At 42.3% G+C, this 23437-nt stretch overlaps 1 protein-coding gene across 2 annotated transcripts in view; it reads left to right on the top strand.

The window, feature by feature from the left end:
• Nucleotides 1-23437, top strand: part of HS3ST4 (heparan sulfate-glucosamine 3-sulfotransferase 4) — a gene marked incomplete at both ends in the record, with an annotated part of 396682 nt that overhangs the window by 144054 nt on the left and 229191 nt on the right. The window lies entirely within an intron of this gene.

Genomic DNA, 23437 nt, shown 5'->3' with positions numbered 1-23437 from the left:
TTTAGTGTTTTACTGTTTTTGATGCTATTATAAATGGGATTGTTTTATTTTCTTTTTCCAGATAGTTCCCTGTTAGTGTATAGAAATGGAACTGATTTTTTTTTAACATTTTATTTATTTATTTGACAGAGAGGGAGATCACACGTAGGCACAGAGGCAGGCAGAGAGAGAGAGGGAAGCAGGCTCCCTGATGAACAGAGAGCCAGATGTGGGGCTCAATCCCAGGACCCTGAGATCATGACCTGAGCAGAAGGCAGAGGCTTAACCCACTGAGCCACCCAGGCGCCCTGGAACTGATTTTTGTAAGCTGGTTTTGTATCCAGCAACTTTACTGAACTCATGTTATTCTTGCTAACAGGTTTTTGATGGAGTCTTTAGGATTTTCTGTATGTAAGATTATACCATCTGCAAACAGACACAACTTTACTTCTTCCTTCCCAGTTTGGATACCTTCTGTTTCTTTTTATTACATAATTGCTCTGGCTAGGATTTCCAGTGCTATGTTGAATAGGAGTGGGGAGTGTGGACACCTTTGTCTCCTTCCTGATTGTAGAGGGAAAGCTCTCAAGCTTACGTCATTGACTGTGATGTTAGCTGTGGGCTTGTAATATCTGGCTGTCCTCTCTTGAGTATGTTCTTTCGATACCTACTTTGTTGAGAGTTTTTATCATGAAAGGGTGTTGAATTTTGTCAAATGCCTTTTTTGCATCTACTGAGATGATCAAACAGTTTTTATCTTTCATTTTTTTATTTGTGTAGGTTGAACCAGCCTTGCCTCTGTGCATAAATCCCACTTACTTATGGTGTATGGTCCCTTTTACATGCTGCTGAATTTGGTTTCCTAGTATTTTGTTGAGAATTTCTGTGTCTGTTTTTCAGGGATATTGGACTTTCAGTTTTCTTTTTTTGCTGTTGTGTCTTTGACTTTGAGTTTGATAATTTTTGTTCTACATTGTCATGTCTGCTGTTAAACTATCTATTGCATTTTTTAAAAAATTAAAAAAATTAAGATTTTAATTATCTGTGAGAGAGAATGAGCAAGAGAGAGAGATTATGAGCAGGGGGAGAGGGAGAGGGAGAAGCAGACTCCCCACTAAGCAGGGATCCCAGTGCAAGGCTCAATCCCAGGACCCTGGGATCATGACCTGTGCCGTAGGCAGACATTTAACCAATTGAGCCCCCCCGGGCGCCCCTGTCTGTTGCATTTTTAATTTAAATTTATTGTATTCTTCAGCTTCAGACTGTCTGTTTGATTCCTTTTTGTGATTTGTCTTTTTGTTGAACATCTCTCATTGTTTCCCTGATTTCATTGAGTAGCCTGCTTTCTCTTGTAGCTTGCTGAGCATCTTTAAAACAATTGCTGTGAATTCTTTATCAGGCAGTACATAGATCTCCATTTCTTTCAGGTCAGTAAATTTCAGGAAATTTACTGCATTCTTTGGGTGGTGTCATGTTCCTTGATTTTTCATGTAGCTTGTAGCCTTGCCTTGGGGTCTGTGCATTTGAAAGAGGAGACGAGGAGTCACTTCTTCTAGACCTGAATAGACTGGCGCTTCCGAGGGGAAATATCTTCCTGTGCAGCTGGGTGCATGGGCATTGACTGGGTGGGATGTGTGATGGTGCTGGTTCTGGTGGCACAGATCTAATTTAGCTGCGGCTCTGGCTCCGGGAGTGGACGCAGTAGTTTGCAATCCAGGCAGCTCCATCAGGTGGGGTCCGCGTTGGTGTCGGCCACGACTGTGGGGGTCCTCAGCAGTAAAGGCTGCAGGTGTCTGCAGTGGTGGGGAGGGCTGCTGAGATTCCCTGTGGGCGATGACTGCTGGAGTCTTCATGCTCTCCTTTTCCCCCATGGGGGAAAGTCAGGGCCCCTGGAATCCCTCTTGCACCTGAGCTGCACCTGAGCTGTGCTATCACGGGGTCAAAGTGATGCAAATACAATGTTTTCTGCACTTCTCTGTGTAGCCATCCTTGGTTTTTGTGCTCCACTGGGTTGCTTCAGTTTCTTCATTGTACTCCAGAACCCTCTCGAGCGATTTTTGTTAATGCGTAACTGTGAAATCTTTGTTTTTGTTCGGGGACCTCCTAGTCCACCATCTTGCTGACGTCAATCTCTGAACAGTGAGTTTTCTCAGTATTATAATCAAAGTTTCCAACTGTTTTGGTATTGTCTGTTCTTTTCCATTCTCTGCTAGAACCATGTTCCTGTAATTATGATAGCTTCTTGTATTTGTTAGTGATAAAATCCAGGGCGACAGAATACTTTTGCCTATTCCTTCCTGCTTCTAACTCCGGATGCTTTTGATCAGATCCTCTTGTTTGGTTCTCCAGATAAATTTTACAGCTTATTAAGTTTCATGTGAACATCACATTGTAATTTGTCATGGGATTATTGAAATGATTAACCAATAAGATAACTAAGATAAAAGAAATAAAATAAAAGATTAATACTTCACCTTTTAAGTATTTTTTAATGAACTTGAGTGAAATTGTAATTTTCCTTACATCTTGCATATTTTTTGTTATGCCTATAACCAGGTATTTAAGATTAACTGGTATAGTTATAATTAGGATTTTTTTCCCGTTGTAAATTTTTTTTTTTTTTTTTTTTAAAGATTTTATCTATTTACTTGAGAGAGAGAGAGAATGAGACGGGGAGAAGTTCAGGGGGAGAAGCAGACTCCCCGCAGAGCTGGGAGCCCGATGCGGGACTTGATCCTGAGACTCCAGGATCATGACCTGAGCCAAAGGCAGTCGCTCAACCAACTGAGCCACCCAGGTGCCCCCCTGTTGTAAATTCTTATTGGCATTGAGGAGAGCTGTTGATTTTTGTTTGCAACTGATTCCCGTTATAACATTCTTACTAATTTTTAAAGTTAAGTTGATTTCAGCAGAGTTTTTTGTTGTTTTTAGGTCAAGAATTAAAACATGCATGTGGGGTGCCTGGGTTGCTCAGTCAGTTAAGCATTTGCCTTTGGCTCAGGTCATGATCCCAGGGTCCTGGGATTAAACCCCATATCACGTTCCCTGCTCAGCGGGGAGTCTGCTTCTCCTCCTCTCTCTTGTCCCTCCCCTTGCTCATGCGCTCGCTCGCTCTCTCACTTCTTCTCTCAAGTAAATAAATAATTAAAAAAAAACATATACATTTAATGGGGTGTGTAGTGGCTCAGTTGGTTAAGCATCTGACTCTTGGTTTCAGCTCAAGTTGTAATCTCATGGGTTGTGAGATGGAGCCCCATGTTGCTGGGCTCTGAGTTCAGTGGGGAGCCTGCCCCTCCCAAATAAATTAATAAATCTTAAAAGAAAAAAACCAACAACATGTAAGTAATGACAATTTGTGGTTTTCTTGATCATTTAAATTCTCTTGTTGTTTTGGTTTCTTTTCTTATTTATTTATTTTTTTGACTCCAGTATCCCAAACAATTTAGAATAATACCAATGATAGTAAACTTTTAAAATTTAATTTAATTTTAATTAGAATGCCTATAGATGTTTCCTTCCAGGGCACCTGCGTGGCTCAGTGGGTTAAAACCTCTGATTTCGGGCTCAGGTCATGATCTCAGGGTCCTGGGATCGAGCCCCACATCGGGCTCTCTGCTCAGCAGGGAGCCTGCTTCCTCCTCTCTCTCTGCCTGTGTCTCTGCCTACTTGTAATCTCTGTCTGTCAAATAAATAAATAAATAAAATCTTTAAAAAAAAAAAAAAGTTTCCTTCCGAAGTGTGATATTGGTGATAGATTTCTTCTAGATCCTTCTTATCAGTTAACATCAAATCTCTTTCTGGCTTGCTGTGGATTTTTCTTGGGAATTTAGGCATATATTTATTAAAATTATTAGTGTGCATTGAGGTGGTCAGGTAGGGTTTTGCCCTCATTTCAGGAAAGTGGTTAATTTCAGAAATTCTAATGATGCACCATTGTAGCTTTCCTGGGAAAACTCTACTTGGTCCTGTTATTTTACTGGCACAGGCACTGCTAAATTAAGATCATTGTTCTGTGTTGTAATTTTGGGCATTCATATTTATGCATTAAATTAGTTTGTTCTCTTCAGGGTCTTTGTTACTGGTGAAATAGAGTCTGGCTTCTGTATCACTTTTATGTTTGTCTTTGAGAATGAATTGGAAAAGTTTTCTATCACTTCCAGTGTTCTCAAGTGGTCACAAAAAAGTACAGGCTATTTTGGGATGCCTGGGTGGCTCAGTTGGTTAAGCAGCTGCCTTCGGCTCAGGTCATGATCCCAGCATCCTGGGATCGAGTCCCACATCGGGCTCCTTGCTCAGCAGGGAGCCTGCTTCTCCCTCTGCCTGCCACTCTGTCTGCTTGTGCTCACTCTCGCTCCTCTCTCTCTCTCTGATAAATAAATAAATCTTTAAAAAAAAAATTATAAAAAAAAAAAAAAAAAAAAAAAAAGTACAGGCTATTTGTTGTAAGAATGTTGGTTGAACTCACCCATTAAATATATCTGGGTCTGCAGACTGGGGAGGGTGTGATACTTTGCTAACTTTAAAAAAAAAAAAATTCTCTTTGCTTTTTCAAAACCCTTTGTGAATTTACTTTGAGTTAAAGATCCTTAATAGCCTGTTTAATCTAGGTTTTCAGATTTACTGATACAAATTTATGTATAGTATAAAGCACCCTTTCATTTGTGGTTATACACTCTTTATCATTCTTCAAATGGTTATTTGTGCTCTGTTCCTTGATCAGTCTTCCTGGAAGTTTGGTTTTTTTATTGCTGTTTTTACAGAGCTAGCTTTTGGTTTTATTGCCGCAGTCTCGTATTTTTCTTTTGTTTTCTATTTCATTTATTCCTGCTTTTATCTTTATTCATTCCTTCTTTTTATTGTCTTCAGGTTTTTCTTTTTCTTTCTTTTTTTTTTTTATGGTTGTTTTGGTAATTCTTTTTCCAGCTTTCTGAGCTGAATGGTTAGCTCATTTATTCTTAGTCTTCCTTGTTTTGTAATACAAGCATTCAAAGTTATAAATTTTCTTCAGAGGACTGCAACTACGTTCCATAATTTAGATATGTAGCGTTCCAGTTCATTTCTAAACAGGCCATAATTTCAGCTTTGAGTTTCTACTTAACCCAAGAGTTACTTAGAAAACAGTTTTAAATCTAAAGATGGGTAGTTTTGTGATGATGTTATTTACTCTTGCTTTTTTAGCTATCTATTTGTTAATTTCCGAAATTTCCACATTAATTGCTCCATGTACTTTTTAGAATTTTGGCTTTTTTCAAACCTGAGATTTTTAAAAAAAGCCTATTAAAGGCATTGATATTTTTGGTAAAGTGATTTTTGAAGGGTGCATGTCCTCTGGGTACACAATATGCACATACAGGCAGACTATGTATGTACATAGAAGTATATATGAGAACATATGCCTGTTCACTCAGACTGGTTAATGTGATCATGGAAATTCCTTGTGTATTTTTCTTTTGATCTGTCAATATCTGAGCAGGAAATGCGTTACTATCCCCTTGGAATTCCGAATGATTTTGGTATATTTATTTTGAAGTTCCGATGTTTGGTGCATAATATTTCATGACTTTTATGGTTTCTTAATTGATCATCTTTTATTAATAATATATTCTTCTCTGTCCCTTATGCTGTCACCTTTAATTCTGTTTTTTTTCTGACATTTAAATTACTAATTCCATTTTCTTTTTGTTCCACAGTTGACTGACATTTTGCCTTTTTATCTTATTTTCAATCTTTTTGAGTTACTTCGTTCCAGGAGTATGTCTTGTAATGAGTATATGAATAATTTTTTTTTAAACTGCTAACTTGTGGCACCAGAAATTTGAAAGCTCTTGGTGGGTTAAAAATCCCCACATCTCGACTGCCTTGGCAACTTCTACTCAGGCTTTGAGATGAAGTTCAAATACTATCTCTTTTATGAAAACTTTCCAGAAGTTTCTCCCCTTGAAAATTAGTGGATTTCTCATCTCTTTTTATAAGTGACTTTATTACATTTACATTCTAGCTCTTAGCACATTGTATCATAAATAGCTATTCAACTGACTTTCTCCAGGATTCAGGAAAGAGAAAACAAAATTCCTATTTCTTTGCTTCTTTTATCTTCTTTCTCCCAACACCCCTTCCCCTCCAAACAATTACGTTGCTATTCTTGGTTCTACACCTCCTTGCAGAGACCTTGGAGTCTCCTGCGTATCCAGAAGTTATGCCTGCTGCATGCAGAAGGATTTCAAAGCAGGAGGAGAAGAATGTTTCATATAGAGGCACAGAGACAGGAGAACACTGGCTTGTTGGCGATTTTACTAGAAGGTCATGGTGGCTGGAACGATTTTGTATGAAGGAGGGAGCAAGGAGTGGTGGTCTATGAGGATGAGAAAGAAAGATATTTCATATGGAAACAGTCTTTCCCTGCAAAAGGAGACACTGTATCTCTCCTCCCCATATAAAGTCTTCAGTACTCAGAGTGGAGCTTTGACTTAATAATTTTCCATCTTACTCCCAAAGTTGAACAGCTGACCATCCTTGGCCTCCTGCAGAGGGGAGCTTAACTTGGAGAAATCACCCACGGAAAACTTGGCCAAGGGAACAAAGATCTGGCCAAGAATTGTGGCACTCATAAACAATGCAGCACAGTCCCATTTTCCTAGCCCCCCCAACTTGATTCTCCTGGGGGTTTATATTATGGGCTTACTTTTTCATACAGATGCCTGGAAGGTTGGACACCATGCCCAGTTTGTTTTAGTGTATGTTTGTTATTTGCTCACTGTCCTTGACTCCACAGAGGAGGGCAGATTGCAAATGGCTGTCATACTCCATTTCACCATTGTTTCCACTTCTATGAGCATTCATGATACGTGGTATTACGGAGTGGGTTGTTTGAGCAAAGCCCCCTCCCCCCCATTTGCCCTTTGCCATTGTCCCCATGTTGTGTTCTCTTCTGCCATCGCGTGACCTTCTCTTTGTTCCAGTATGACTGTCTTCACTGGTCTCTTTCGGGTTTGCTCCTCCCGTGCCTAGGAGCCTTCCCTGTGCCCCTGACGCGGATTCTGGCAGCCCGAGGTAGTAGAAATAGAGGCTCCTCTGAAAAGAAGCTATAGGGGCATAGGTGGTGGGACTTGGACAGATAATCTCTGTTGCTTCAACAGAGAGGCACGGGGACAAGTGGCAGGACTGAGATGTGGACAAGCAGATCGGGATCGGGTGTGTTTGAAATACTCATAATAAACCCAGTGACCAATCCGGAGTTTATCACATGCTGACACTGCTGCAAAAGGCACCCATCAGTTAGATTTTGATAGTGACACATGATCTCTTAATGTGAAATACCTCCTACGCTTTGGAAAAGTTGCTGATGGGTCTGGCTGTGATAGAATAACAATGGTGGAGAGTCAAGGACCACGGGCTACATGTCCTGGCCTGCTCATTTTATGCAATCACTCATTAATCATCAGTGACAATAGTTTCAGGTGGGTTCTATATTATCTGACTTCATAGATGAGGCAGGTGACATTTAGGGAAGTTAAGGGGTTCCTCCAGAGTTGGGCGAGTAGGTGTTGGGACTGGGATTTGAATCAATGTGCCCAAGTTAGATGCCTCCAGATGAGAAAAGCAGCAAAGCCTCTCTTGACAAAGACTCTTACTTTCCCTTCACTTTGTTTCTCTTTGGATCCTCTTTGTCGCTTTTTCTGCATCCTTTTCTTCTGAGAGTCCTTAGGTACTCCTAAAACTCTGGCCTTTGCTTATTCTATCAACTCTCTGTGGTGTGCCTCTCTGCTCAGCTCTCGCCCCATGTTGACTGTCTCCTACTGTTACCCACAGCCTAGACATTTCCCCGAACCATGGTGTGTATCTATTAGGCATCCTTTTTGGATAATCCACAAAGCATCAGGTCAACATCTTGGTAGCTGTGTTGGTGAATGAAATCTCTTAGTTGGAAACTTGAAATTCATGTTATATGTACCCAATCCCTTAACACCTCAATATATACACACATATCACAAAGGACAGCCAGTTCAGTCTCTCCTTGATATCCACCTTACCTCCTCCTCCCAATCCATTTCCCACAGCATGGCTAGAATGAGTTTTATTTTTAAAACAATTAGAGTGGATGTTGTCCCATTCTATTTAGAGCCCTTAAGGGGGCTCATCTCTATTAGTTTTAAGAAAATATCAAAGATTTACATAAGACATATATTAATTTGTTGAGCATTGATTCACTTTGAAGGTGTAATATGTTATTACCCCATTATACTGATGAGGAAATGAAGACACAGAGAAGTTCAGTTATTTTCCCAGAGTAATGGAAATAGTAAGGGAAGGAGCAGAGATTAAAATTCAGACAGTATAAGTCTAGATACTATTCTTAGCCATTGGGCTTTGCATCCAGTCTCCTTCTCATGGCATACCCCACATGAATCCTACTTGAAATACTCAGACTTCCTTCATTTTTCTTGGCCAGGTTGGCTGATAGATAGGAACGTGGAGAGAGGAGATGTAGGATAGAGCCCCCAGCCAGCCACCCCATAATGGAGCAAGAAATAAACCCCAGCTCTTTAAGGCATGTGTTATTATTATTACTTCCAAGCTAATATATTGGTGCATTGTTGGGGCTCTATGGATTTTGGTAAATGATGGATTAAAATTGTAAAGATTCCACAGTGTGAAGACCAATAATGGGCCTACATACCATCCTTAAGGGTTATATATTGCTTTGGACAGAAATCTCTACACCCTGAACCTGGGTGGCTCGTTGGTTGAGCATCTGCCTTTGGCTCTGGTCTTGATCCTGCGGTCCTGGGACTGAGCCCTGTGTGGGGCTCCCTGCTCAATGGGGAGCTTGCTTCTCCCTCTGCAGCTTGTGCTGTCTCTCTCTCTCTCTGTGTCAAATAAATAAATAAAAATAAAAATAAAGCTCTACACATCATCAGGGACTGAACCAGGAAGAAATATGCAATACCTGTTATGTGCTAGAAATTCTGCAATGGAAGGAGCCAGGATACCATGGTCGTTTGGCAGTACCAAAGACCGTAATTCTGATAGGAATGGAAGGTTCAGACCGATTACATCTTCGTCTATAGCCACTGATTCCACTCTGAACTGTATTAGTTGCCTCTGAATAGCTTAGTTTCACTATTATCCCCCTCCCCCTTTCAAAAAAGAAATTCTATGGCTTTGTGGGATTGACTCTACAGTCATCAGTTTCTGAGGTGTATGATGAGTAAACAATACTGCATTACGGTTCCCAACAGAGGAGAAACCATCAAATCAAGGGCTATACATGTGAAGCTGGGAATATGTCAGAATCATTTAGTTCTGCTTAGGGCTGATTTTATGAGGCAGAAACAACATAGGATATGATTTTAGTAAATATTTGGATGGCCCTCAAAGCATCAGCCTTTTGCTCTTTGAGTACAGTCTGAAGATCCAAAAAACAGTTAGTTTGCTTCTTTTAATTTTATTTCTTAAATGATCATACAGTAGCAATCACTTTTTTAAAAAAAAAATCTACATTTCTCTGAATTTGCACACATGTAAAGATTCACATGATCACTGCTACAATCAGGATTCAGAAGAGTTCTCCTACCCCCGAAAACTCCCTTATCTGCCTCTTTGTCATCCCACCCTGTCCCCCACTCCTACCTCTTGGCCACTGCTGGTTTGTTCTCCTTCATGCAGTAAGGGCTTTTTGAAACTGTACTATAAATGGAATAATATTACATGTAACCTTTTGAGACTTGTTTCTTTCACTCAGCATGATGTCTTTGAGATGCATCCAAGTCTGTGTTTTGAGAGCTCACTCTTTTTATTGTTGAGTTACAGGTTGAATTCCTTTCCCCCCTACAATACTTGTTGAAGTCCTAACCTCCAGTACCTTCGAATGTGACTTTATTTGGAAATAAGATCACTGCAGCTATAATTAGTTAACATGAAGTCATGGTAGAGTAGGGCAGGTCCTTAATCCCACGGGACTGTTGTCCTTATAAGAAGAGTAGAGGTGGGGCACCTGGGTGGTGCAGTCCGTGGTGCAGTCGGCCTCTGACTCTTGGTTTTGGCTCAGACTGTGGTCTTAGGGTCGTGAGATCAAGCCCCGTGTTGGCTCCACACTCAGCAGAGTCTGCTTAAGACTCTCTCTCCCTCTTCCTCTGTCCCTCCCCCTCCATGCTTGTTCACACTCTCTCTCTCAAATAAATAAATAAATCTTAAAAAAAAAAAAAGAGTAGGGAGACGCAGAGAGGAGAACGTCATATGAAGACAGAGAACACTGTCATCTGAAGACTGTCACGGTATCATGATGCTGCCACAAGCCAGTGAACTCCTGGGGCCACTAGAAACTAGGAAGAGGCAAAGAAGGGGTTCCTTGCATCTAGGCTCTGCAGGGAGCATGGCTCTGCTGACATCTTGATTTAGACTTCTAGCCTCCAGAGCTGCGTGGTGATAATTTCTGTCTGAAGCCATCTAGTTCAGGGTACTTTGTTATGGTAGCCCTAGGAAACCAATACTTCTAGAAAATGAGACTCTGAATTGCTAAAAATTCTTCAACATTTCTATCATCTAAGGGTGTTAGTAACAGAAAAGGAACCTAGAAAAACATAAGGCCAAGTGTGGTAGAAGGACATGAGATAGTTTGTGGGATTACAGATAACACTGAGTAAAAACATAGCAGAAGGATTGGGAACCTAGCCAGGTCTGGAGCTTGGGTCCAGGAACGAATTGCTAGTCTCTATTGGGTATTGGGAAAATGACTCAGCTCCAACTGCTTGAGATTCAAATCCATCTCCCTGATTCCTAGTAAACTTGAACATTTCTTCAAATATTTATCAGCTATTGATACATTTTCTTTGTAAAAATTATTTTAAAATTATTTTTGAAAGATTATTTGTTTATTTGACAGAGAGGAGAGAGTGAGCCCAAGCAAGGGAAGGGGGTGTGGAGGGGCGGAGGGAAAGAGAGAAGCAGGCTCCCCGCTGAGTAGGGTTTGATCCCAGAACCCGGGATCATGACCTGAGCTGAAGGCAGATGCTTAACTGACTGAGGCACCCAGGCACCCCTATACTTTTTCTTTTCTGAATTTCCTGTGTATATTTACCCCCACTTAAAAAAAGAGGGATAGTCTTATTTCTTTCAAAAATCTGTTGTTGTAGGAGTTCTTGAAATACTCTGGATTTTAATCCTATGTCTATCATATGGGATGCAAATAATATCTTACAGAATGTTACTTGTCTTGACCGTGTAATTTTCTTTCTAGAGTCTTCTGTCAAACAGATGTTTTAAGTTAATCACAGGGTCAAGTCAGTATTTTCTTTTATTGATTCTTTCTTCTGTTCGTTGCTTAATGCTTTATCCCCTCCCAAGATTAAAAAAGTATTAATTCTGTATTGTCCTTTCATCTAATTTTAATGTTCAGTTCTTAATTCATCTGCGGTTTAATTTTGTGTGTGCAGTGTGAAGGATGCATATCATTTAAATTTTCCAAATACATAGTTATCCAACTCCAGCTTTCAACATTGGTTCTACCAACCTTCTCTGAAGTCCAGTGCCACCTCTGTGGTATACAAGGTTTCCTCTAAGTCATGATTCTCTTTCTGAACTCAACTCTGTCTTGCTAAACTACTTCTCTGTTTTTACAACTGCAACACAACCTATTAAATGACTTTAGTTTCCTAATTTTTTTTTTTTAGCTTCCTTATATTTTTTTGTTAGCACAGCATGTGTTGCTCACCGCCTTTTTTTTTTTTAACAGAATTTTTATTATTTTAAAAAAAAAATATTTTCTTCAGGGGCACCTGGGTGGCTTAGTAGGTTAAGCTGCTGCCTTTGGCTCAGGTTACAATCCCAGGATCTTGGGATGAAGCCCCACATCGGGCTCCCTCCTGGGCAGGGAGTCTGCTTCTCCCTTTCCCTCTGTCCCTCATGCCCTCTCTCTCTCTCATTCTCTTTCTCAAGTAAATAATAAAATCTTTAAAAATATATATTTTCTTAAATATAGCTTGTTAATTTTTGTTAAAAAATTGCTGAGAATTTAATTGATAGAGCACTGAACTTGTAGATACTTTTAGGGAGAGATTTTAAATACTTGCTTTATTGATTATTCAGATCTTACAGATTCTTCCATAAAATTTAAGATACTTCCAAATATGTATACAATTTTCCTTATATTTGTCTTGCCTATTTTTTTCTTATGTATCTCATTTGCTTGAAGAAGATATATCTTCTCATTAATCCTTTTGATTTACTGTTCTTTATGTGCAGCTGAGGAAACAACTTTTGTGTATTTATAAAACATCTGGCCACGTAATTGGATTTTACTATTAGTTAGAATAATCTTTCAGTTGATTTTCTTAACTTTTCCAGGTAGCAAATCATACCTTACACTAATAATACTGTTTCATCTTTTCTTTTCTCCTCCTTTACATGCCTTGTTGTATTTTTTTTCAAACTCCAGAATAATGTTATATGATATCAGAATTTTGTCTTTTCCCGACTTTGCTGAAAGTATTTTTTATGTTGGCATTTAATTTTTTTTTAAGATTTTATTTATTATTTATTTTACACAGTGAGAGAGATCACAAGTAGGCAGAGAGGTAGGTGGAGAGAGAGAGGGAAGCAGGCTCCCTGCTGAGCAGAGAGCCGGATGTGGGACTTGATCCCAGGATCCTGGGATCATGACCTGAGCCAAGGGCAGAGGCTTAACCCACTGAGCCAGGTGCCCCTATGCTGGCATTTATTTTAGATTTTTGGTAGCTACACTTTCTTGAGTTGGGAAATAGTTTTCATTTAAAAAAAGCAGAAATGGGCACATGGGTGTCTCAGTTGGTTGAGCGTCTCACTGTTGATTTCAGCTCAGGTCATGTCTCGGGGCTGTGGGATTGAGCTCCACATCGGGCTCTGAGCTCAGCATGGAGTCTGCTTGGGATTGATTCTCTCTCTCCCTCTCCTTCTGTCTTCCGCACCCCTTCCCTGACTGGTACACGTGCTCTCTCTTTCAAATAAATAAAGTAATAGTGGAAATGCTTTCCTGGTGTCTATTTGAATGATCACACAAATGTGTTCTTGATCTGTGATATAGTGAATTCCCTGAATAGAAACCCCGAAGTCAATCAATCCTTTCATTCTTTGCCCTTTATCGTGCCCCGTAATTTTTTGTTGAAAGTTGGATGTGATGTATTGGGTTATAGGAACTGAGATAAATAGACCTTCAGTGTGAAGTTTTATGTTAACATGGCTATGGGCTAGGCTGTGTTTAATGTTGGCTGTGGCTGTAGTTGCCAGGGCCTTCAGGTTCCTAGAGTGATGGAATGCCCTTCCTCCACATGGGATAAAACAACCAGGGTTTCATCCTCTGGAGAGTGGTCCTTTGTCGTGGAGAAGACTCTGGGCTCTTCTGCATGGCTGCTAATTCTTCTCCCCGATCCGCCCACAAAAGCCACAAGCTGATCTTCCTTTGCACTTCTTTTCAGTGTGAAAACCTGATGGGCTTCCTGGAGATAAAACCCTTGAAAGTGTTGGGGGAGCACCTATGGTAGTAAAAAAAAATAAATATTTGCTCTTTTGTCCCCAGTTCTTGGCACAGAGACCCCCAGATCCTTGGAATTTACTACCTTTTGTATGCTAATGAGATGACTCCTGACTGGGGCCCAGGAGGTAGCTTCAGGATGGGGACTGGTTACAGAAAGACAAAAGTCCTGATTAGAAGGTTGGATCTACCCTCACACCTCCAATCTCCAGGGAGAGATGGCTTGCTGGAGATAAGTCACCAGTGGCCAATTACAGCTGTGTTATGAAGCCTCCACAAACACCCCTTAACTGCAGTGGGGTTCTGAGAGCTCTTGGGTTCATGAACACACTGATGCACTAAGAGGGTGTCAGGCCCAGAGAGGTCTTGGGAACTCTGCGCTGCCCTCCACCATCGTGTCTTGCCTCGTGCCTGCCTTTCCTTTGGCTGTTCCTGAGTTATACCATTTATAGTGAACTGGTAAATGTAAATAAAGTATTTTTCTGAGTTTTGTGGGTCATTCTGGTAAATTATAGGATCTAAGGGGGCAGTCAGGGGAACCCCCAGATTTATAGTTCGCTAGGCAGAAATAGCCCAGGCGCCCCATTTGTGGCTGGCATTTGAAGTGGAGCAGTCTCGCTGGACTGAGCCCCTTAACCTACAGGGTCTGCACTGACTCTGGGTGGTGTCAGAACTGAATCATCCTCTGTCCAGTCGGTGTCAGAGAATCGGGGGCCCCCAGGAGTGTCTTGATGGCACACAAGTCCACACCTGGCCTCCAGCAACCTGTCAAAATGACCATTTAGGTGTCTCTACGTCTGTAGCTCTAGGTGAGCAGACCTTGACTGTAACTCTGTGAATTCACCTGTTTCTGCAGATTATAAGGTGGAGGGTTTGCCCTCTCGTTCCTCCATGGATCCAAGAAAAGTCACTGATTTTCCATCTCTTCAACTGTTTCTTGTGGGAAGGATGGGAGTAATAACTTTCAATCTCTTTCTATGCTGGAACCGAAACCCGTAGTGTCTTCACATTGTTTGTGTGAGCCCTACTTGGTCAAGATGTGTTACTCTTTTGTACCCTCTGGAGAGGATTGGCTCAGAGTTTGCTTCGGTCTCTTAGTGGGACTGGGCTCTAGTTTTTCATTGGCCTTAACCTGTGTTTGTACAGCTTTGTCTTCAGGATTCACAGAACTAGCAGAGTGACTTCGTGCCTTTTTAGTTTTAGGGCTTTATTTTATCTTAAAAGTTTGGCAGAAGTCTTTTTTTTTTTTTTTAATTTTTAAAGATTTTATCTATTTATTTGACAGGCAGAGAGGGGGGGGAAGCAGGCTCCCTGCTGAGCAGAGAGCCCAGTGCAGGGCTTGATCCCAGGGCCCTGGAATCAGGACCTGAGCCGAAGGCAGAGGCTTTAACCCACTGAGCCACCCAGGCGCCCCTAGGTTGGGCAGAAGTCTATGTGAAAAGCATGGGGGGGGGGTGTCTTTCTTTTATTTGTTTTTCTTTTTTTACTTTCACTTCCGGTGCTCGTGAATGTACACAAAACACACAAGCATACACATGCATATTCAAACAGATACTTATATAATTATACATAAAAGGAGTTATAGCATGAAAACATTTTGTAATGGAATCATTGATTTACATGAAATCTTCTGTTTCTCCTGTTTTGCTGAACTCCTTTTTTTTCTTTTCTTTTTTTTTTTTTTTTTTAAAACCTTCCCTCCACTTTCCTTCCCAACTCATTTCCCCAACACTCACTCTATAACCAGTGCTTACAGCCTGGTACATAACTCGCTGCAGCCTTTTCTATGCTAATAAAATTAGACAAATGCATGTGTGTGGGCATGCATGCACACACAAACACGGGATTATTTTGATTATTGTTCCACAAAAACTGGAAAACATATATGTAATTCTCTGCATCTTGCCTTTTTCACAATACATTGTGCAGATCAGCTGATAAAAATCTAGCGCCTTTTTTTTTTTTTTTTTTAAATGACTGCATGATTTTCCGTGGTAAAGTATTCACTTTGTTCCCTGCTTTTTTGCTTCTACAAATGATTCTGCATGACCAACCCTCACACATTTCTTAGATTCGGGCGCTTTCATTTCTATCTGATAGACTCCCAGGAGTGGAATTTCTGAGTTGAAAGGTATGTGTGTTTTTAATTTTAATAGCTCTTTCCAAATTGCTTTCGCTGGTACCTCGTTTTGAGTACTTTTTTGACAGCATTTCCAATTTTTTCAATGGTTATTGGTCTATTCGAGTTTTCTACCTCTTCTTGAGTCAATTTCAGTAAATTATATTTTCCGACGAAGTCATTCATTTTGCATGGATTTTTAAGATTGGCGGTATAAATTTTACATACCGCTCTCATATGATTTTAGAAGTTCTTCCTTATATCTGTAGAGCTTTGAACATTGTGTGTCTTTTCTCTTTCTGACTAGCTGTTCTCCCTGTAACTCTAGAGGTTTTTAACTTGAGAGTAGCCCAGGGCCTTGCAGTATTTTGTATTTGTTTATTTTCGGTCTAAAAATGTCAGGTACTCTGGACCATCATTTCCCACAACACAGGGATCACTCCCAACATTTTCCTCCCATAGATCACACTTTCTTGGCTTTTTGAACTTACTGTTTTAAAAATGCATTTTTGGGGGGCACCTGGGTGGCTCAGTGGGTTAAAGCCTCTGCCTTCGGCTCAGGTCATGATCCCAGAGTCCCGGGATCAAGCCCCACATTGGGCTCTCTGCTCAGCGGGGAGCCTGCTTCCCCCTCTCTCTCTGCCTGCCTCTCTGCCTACTTGTGATCTCTGTCTGTCAAATAAATAAATTAAATCTTTAAAAAAATGCATTTTTGGGGCACTTGGATAGCTCAGTTAGACATCTGACTCTTGATTTTGGCTTAGGTCATGATCTTGGGGTCCTGGGATCAAGCTCTGCATCGGGCTCCACGCTCCGCTGGAGGATTTTTCTCTCTCCTTCCGCCTCTGTTCCTCTACCCCTCAAATCAATAAATCAATCTTAAAAAATAAAAACAAATGGGTTTTTTTTGGGATCAATAGGCAAAGCCAGGTCTATTCTATCCAGGCTATTTCACATGTATTGTCTTCATGGCTGTACGGTATGGTAACTGTATACTCATGTCCATTTTTATTTTATTTTATTCTTATTTTATTTTTTTTAAAGATTTCATTTATTTGACAGAGATCACAAGTAGAGAGAGAGGAGGAAGCATTCTCCCCACTGAGCAGAGAGCCCGATGCGGGGCTCGATCCCAGGACCCTGGGATCATGACCTGAGCCGAAGGCAGAGGCTTTAACCCACTGAGCCACCCAGGCGCCCCTCATGTCCATTTTATAGTTGAGAAAACCAAGGCCCAGTTTTTCTGATCTGGCCTTCCTAGGACTTTGCTTTAAACAGCTAAGTGGTTTTATTTCTCTGATGACATTTCATCAACCTAGAAAATAAGACTGAACTACATGGTTGCTATTGTGAATATCTGCCCTCAGCGGCTGCCCAGTCTCCCCATCCTTAGGTGCCATTCCTGTGTCACCTCATTTACATAAAAAGACCCCTCAGCTGCCCTCCTCACTTAGGAAATTCTAAGGGCTTTAGGAGCTCTGTGCTAGAAATGGGAATTAAACCAAATATATTTCTTACAGTGAATCACAACATCAGCAGCCCTCACCCAGGCGCTGTCTAGGGGCCCATCAGGAGTCCCCTCATTAGCAAAAAAAAAAAAAAAAGCTGTTCTTGTCACCTAGGAATTTCCCCGGGGGTTTAGGAGCTCTGTGTCAAGAACTGGGGTCAAAGACCAAAATGGTAGAACAAACAATGCTCCTACTTCCTTTATCACTTAGGAAACTACAAAGATTTTAGGAGCTCTGGCCAGGAGCCAAGGATGAAGACTAAAATCTATATTTCTTCTTATATCACAATAACTATGAACGTTCTCATACCTGCATTTGGCGCGTGTGCTCATGAGTTTCTCTTGTATTTTGGGGTGTGTGTGCGTGAGTTTCTCCAGAAGGAGAGATGCTGAATTATTGGGTATTTGTGTCTTCATTTTCGGTGAATCATGCCAAACTGCTTGACAAAGTGGTTCTCTCGATTTTCACTCCCACCCTCAGTGTATGGCTGTTACTGCTGTTGCCTCGTATTGCTTATTTTCGATACTGTTCGAGTTGTTCATCTTTGCCAAAGATGTGTCGTGGTAGCTTGTGGTGGTTTTGATTTTGCATTTCTCTGATTCTAATGAAGTTGGGGACCCTTTCTTCACTCTCTCTCTTTTATTTACTTGGTTATTTGGATTTCTTTTTTTGTGTTCTATGATCTAGCATTTGACTCATTTAGAAAAAATCGTGTAGTCCATTTTCTTACTGATGTGTTTATCCTGGGTATGAATTCTTTGTTAGTTTTATATGTTTGTAGTATATTTTCCAGTGTGTGGCTTGACATTTCTCTCTCTTAATGATGTTTTATGATGAATACAACTTCTTAAGTTTAATGGAATCAAATTTATTGTTCTTTACTTTTATGAGTCCAGCACCTTGGGTCTTATTTAAGATTTTTCTCTCTACTACAATCACACAGTGGTATTTTCCTATACGATACTCTAAAAGTCTCTCTCTCTCTCTCTTTTTAATACTCTGAAAGTCTTATGGTTTTGACCAATTGTATTAAAAAGAAACAACTCAATCTTATTTCAAAAGATAAAGTCATCCACTGGAAGTAAACATTGTTTTGACTTTACAGAAAGGTGTTATATAGTATATTTTTCTTGAAAAAATATGTTTAATTTGGATCACTAGTGGTTTAAAAATCTCTTTCCTTTGGGGCACCTAGGTGGCTCAGTGGGTTAAGCATCTGCGTTTGTCTCAGGTCATGATCCCAGCTCCTTGTGGGGCTCCATGCTTAGTGGGGAGTCTGCTTCTCCCTCTTCTCTGCCCCTCCCCTGCATGCTCACTCACTCGCTCTCTCAAAGAAATAAATAAAATCTTAAAAAAAAATAATAAAAATAAAAATCTCTTTCCTTACAGTCACCTGAACATGGAAGCTTTGTGTGTAAAAATTTCCTGCAGTGCAGCCTCATTTTACCCAACGTGTCAATGTATTAGTCTGCTCAGGCTGCCGTAACAAAATACCACAGACTGGTTGCTTAAACAATAGAAATTTCTTTTCTCCCAGTTCTGGAGCCAAAAGCCCAAGACCAAAATGTCAGCAGGATTGTTTTCACCCCTTCCCCCACCCCCTGCCTTGGTTTGCAGATGGCTGCCTTCTTGCTACCTCCTCACGTGGTCGTTCTTCTGGGCGTGATGCCCCTGGTGTATCTCTGAGTGTTCTCATCTCGTCTTAGGAAAACACCAGTCGGTTTGGATTCAGGGCCATGCTGATGGCCTCGGTTCAGTTTAATCCTCTCCTTAAAGGTGCTGTCTCCCAATTCAGTCACATTGTGAGGTATTGGGGTTAGAGCTTCAACATACGAAGTTTGGTGGGGAGGCATAATTCATCCTGCAACAGTGGTGAATGACCACACACTTTGTTTGTCTCATCTATGACACACACGTGTGCTTACTTGTGTTTCTAAATCATTCATGGACCTGCAGACTTGCCTAGTGCGGAGAGAGCTTATTTATTTATTTATTTTTAAAGATTTTACTGATGTATTTGGGAGAGTGAGAGCACGAGCGGAGGGAGGGGGAGAAGCAGACTCTCCCTGCCCCCCCCCCCCCCCCCAAGCGTGGAGCCCGGTGGGGCCAGGAGAGGGCCTCAATCCCGGGGCCCTGAGATCACCACCCAAGCCCAAGTCAGATACTTAATCAGCTGAGTCACCAGGCCCCTTGAAATGGCTTTTTCTTATGCAGTCAAGGTAGCATTTCCTTTTTTTTCTTCTTTTTTTAAGATTTTATTTATTTATTTGAGAGAGAGAGAGAGAGAGCACAAGTAGGGGAAGCAGCAGCCAGAGGGAGAAGCTGGCTCCCTGCCAAGCAGGGAGCCCAATGCAGGGCTTGATCCCAGGACCCTGGGATCATGACCTGAGCCGAGGGCAGCCACTTAATGACTGACCCACCCAGGCGCCCAAGATGACTTTTCCTTACACAGTCAAGGTGGCGTTTCCTGCTGAGGAGGCAGTTGAGTTCCTTCTTCCATGTACGGGGATCTTGTTGAGGAATTTGAATGGTCAGAACATCATCCCATTGGCTTCTGTGAACCTCATCTTCATTCTTTGTGCATCTTTAGGGAACCCCAGTCTCCAGGAAGGCCAACCCATCTAATCCCAGTCATACAGGCTTTAATAGAGTTAACACCAACTTCAGAATAAGTCCATCCATCCATCCTGAAAATCCCACTGTCCACTCAGAGTAAAGAGGACCTCTCAAACCATAAACCTAATGTCCGCCCTGGGTTCTGGGGCCCTGCTTACAGAACAGTAGTGCGATTAGGACATTCCTTGAAGGCTTAAGGAGGATTCACAGAGGATGATGATGGGAGAGGGGGTGGGGGAAGGAGAGTAATGGGGAAGTTAAGAACCTGTAGAGAGGAGCAGCCAATGCTGCCATTTTTCTTGTGCTGTTGATTGGCCAGGGACTGGAAGGGGTGAAATGAGCACAAGCTCTCGACTGGAAACTCTTCCTGAGAGGAGAATCTGGTGTCTCCATAGCTCTGCCTGCCTGGTTTTAGGATCCCGTGTTAGTAAGATTGAATCCTTTAATATAGCCAAACATTCTGCTACAGCGTAATCCCTCTGTTTCAGATTGGCATGATTTCTCTCTTCACCTTCAATATAGACACAGACACAGACACACAGACACACACACACACACATAATCGCTCAATGTACGCAGAGCTACTTAAGGCATTTTTTTCTGGGGGTTTTGACTCTGCGGACTCAGCCAGTGTCTTACTCAGTGGCCCCTAGGGCTGGCAGATCATAGGTGCTCCGTGAATGCAGGTGGAGTGACACCGTTTATAGTCTAGATCAGGAATGACTGAGTCCGTGGGATCCTGATTAAGGACAATTACAGCGGGGAACTGAGTTAATCTGCCCTCACCTGTATCCAGGTGAGTTGCTGGAGCTCATGGAGCCTGATGTGTCGTCACAGGAGCTCAGTCGGTTTACTCAGCTTTAAAATAGACAAGTAGATAAATAGATAATAGATGGGTGGGTGGGTAGGTAGGTAAACTGAGGCAGGGAAGTATGGAGATGTAGGTATGTATATACCTCCTTCAGAGTGTTCCTTTGAGATAAGACAATAAGCGAATGGGGACCCTGGGAGGAGGTGTCTGTCAGATACACATGTATAACAAAGTCCGAATCTGCACCTGCCTCCTCACCCTGTTACTCCGGCTCCTTCGACCTCTGCCTGCCTCCCAACTGAGCGAAGATGCGTGCTGTCATGGTGGAAACCGCCAGGCTCCAGCCACTTGCCTTGGAATCCTGCAAAGGGAATGGAACAGACTTAAAACTTCGGCGGCTATGGTGACTTCTATGCCAAAAAGCTGATTTTCTTTTTTTTTTTTCTCCAAATTGAAGATTCATTGTGAGATACTAAATCCGGAAGGAACAGCAGGCAGCACAACCTGCTTTTCTGTTCTTCTCTTTCCCCCTTCCCTCCGTAGGAGTCCGCAGTCCTGATAGCAGATGTCCTTGGATCAGCCTGCCGCAGATGCCCAGGACCACCTCGACACAGGGCAATAGCCTGCTAGATTTCAGGGTCGTCTTCGAAGAAACAAGAAATGCATCCACTGCTTAAGTGGGAGAAGAAAATATTTCACAAACAGACCATTGGTTGAGCCCTCACTTTGAAAGGTTCAGAATTCAAACAAACAGAAGAAAAACTGAGCATTTCATGTGGAAGCTAAGCTCCTTGTGAGTAATTGCCTTCAAGAGCAAGTGTGGGGATTGACTGTCACCTGGTCTGGAATCGAAGGAAGCAGAGAGTGCCCTTGTGAACCTTGCTGTGGCCTGCCCCGCCGTGTTCTTTGCAGGGACGCTAGGGGCAAGCTGGTTAATAAACAGGGCCTCTGTCTGTCTGAGAAAAGCAAATGCAAAAAATCTGTGTGTAGACAGTTTAACCAGTAAGATGACGCTCCTTGTGTCTTTGTCCGCCTCACAGCCTCCAAGAATCCCTGTGGCATAAAGTGTGTGTGTGCACCTGCCTGTGTGTGTGCATACATCTGTGTGTACTTCCCTCTTCCCTATACCTTTGGAATTCTTAGTTTACTGTTGTTTAATGTAAGAATAATAGCAGTAATTACTGAAGGTTCTTGGGCTATCAGCAAGGAGTGAAAGGAAAGCTGGCCTCACATGCAGCCATCTGCTCCTGGGGAGCAGGGGGAGTCGCATTTATCTGCGTCACAGCCCGGGGGACCAGGCTGGTGATTTGCTCCCTGTGGGGAAACCACAGTACTGGTGTGAGGGTACAGATTCCCCCGGAGCAGGAGAAAGTCTGGATGGTGCAGGAAAAGCCAGCTCTTAGTGGAAGTACGGAAGAGCAGGCTGGGGCACCCCACTCCCTGCAGCGTGGGCATGATCGTGGTGGCCTCTGGGATCTGGGGAGCAGCGAGAGGTGTGGTAGGTGGTGGGGGCCTCCCTCTCATCATGGGTTCAGCACTGGCTTTGCCACCCATACACTTGGGGGCTCTGGGCAAGTTATTTGACCTCTTTGGGACTTGGTTTCTCAGTTACAAACTAGGTGACTATGAAGTGGACACTTCAGCACTACAGGGAGGGCCCCATAGTTTGGTGGCTTTTGGTGGCGAACCTTCGAGGCCTCAGGTGTACAGCTCAGGTCCTTGAAGCCGGTCCTCTACAACAGCACAGCCGGTACCACGGCTGACATTTACTGGGTCGTTCAGTCTGAGCCCGGCGTCAACCAATGTGGTCCTCCCAGAAACTCCCATTAGTAGGTGGGTTTTCCATGTGGGAAAACTAAGACGCCAAAGAAATTGTCTCTAGGAGTCAGTCATACTAGTGTTTATTAAATCCCAGACTCTCTGCTAGGACCTTGATGTAAGGTTTCTTAGAACATCTTTGTGGTCATCTTCCTATAAATACATTGTTATCTTAATTTTAGAGGTAAAGAAAAGAAGGCTCAGAGAAGTTCAGTTACTTGGCCAAGATTGCACAGGACCAGGGTTCAGATCTCTGTCTGACGTTAAAGTTTCGGGCCTGCTGGAGTGTTCAGCTCCACCTTTGGGATATTAGTGAGTAGAAGTCGCAGCCTATCCAGTCTTCCATTATCCCACTCAAGTCAGGGCCTGGAAGGGTCAATTAATGAAATGAGGGCAGGATGTTTTCCGGGTAAGTCTGTGGATTTAGTGTCCGTGGGCCGATGGCAGTTTGCTTCTCCCTGCTGAGCCTTGTGGCATTTCCAGCACCTGGTCAGCTCCTTCTCATGCCTTCTTCTCTCCTTACCTCTTCTCATTCTTCCTTAAATCCTTCCAACCCACCCTGCATCTTCCCGCCGTCCATCCCTCCCTCCCTTTCCTCTCTCACTTCACCTCTCCCTCTTCCATCCCTCTATCCTGCCATCCCTCTGTCCATCCCTCCCTTCCCTCTCTCACTTCATTCCATCCTGTTCTCTCTCTCGAATCCTCTGTCCATCCCTTCCTTCTTCCCTTCCCTCTCTCCTGTGCCAGGTACCATACTCTAGGTACTGTGGATACAACAGCAAACAAAAATTACCCCCAGTCATAGAACCTACATTCTCCTGGGGAAGGATGAAATAAATCAAGTGTAAACTGTGTTACATAGTGATGAGTGTTAGGAAACCAAAACCAAAATAGTGAAAGGGGTGGGGAGGGAAAGTTTGGAATTTTAGGTAGAGTAACCAGCGAGGGCCTTGCAAAGAAGGTGGCATTCAGGTAAAGCCAGGGAGTGAAATCAAATGGTTGTCTTCAGGAAGAGCTTTATAGAGGGGCAGCATCAATGAGGAAACCCTAAGAGGGGAGCACCAGAACAAAAAAAGAGGCCA

Source organism: Martes martes (genome assembly GCF_963455335.1).
Source record: "Martes martes genome assembly, chromosome: 18".
Lineage (NCBI taxonomy): Eukaryota > Metazoa > Chordata > Mammalia > Carnivora > Mustelidae > Martes > Martes martes.
This window is presented reverse-complemented; position numbering and strand designations above follow the sequence as displayed.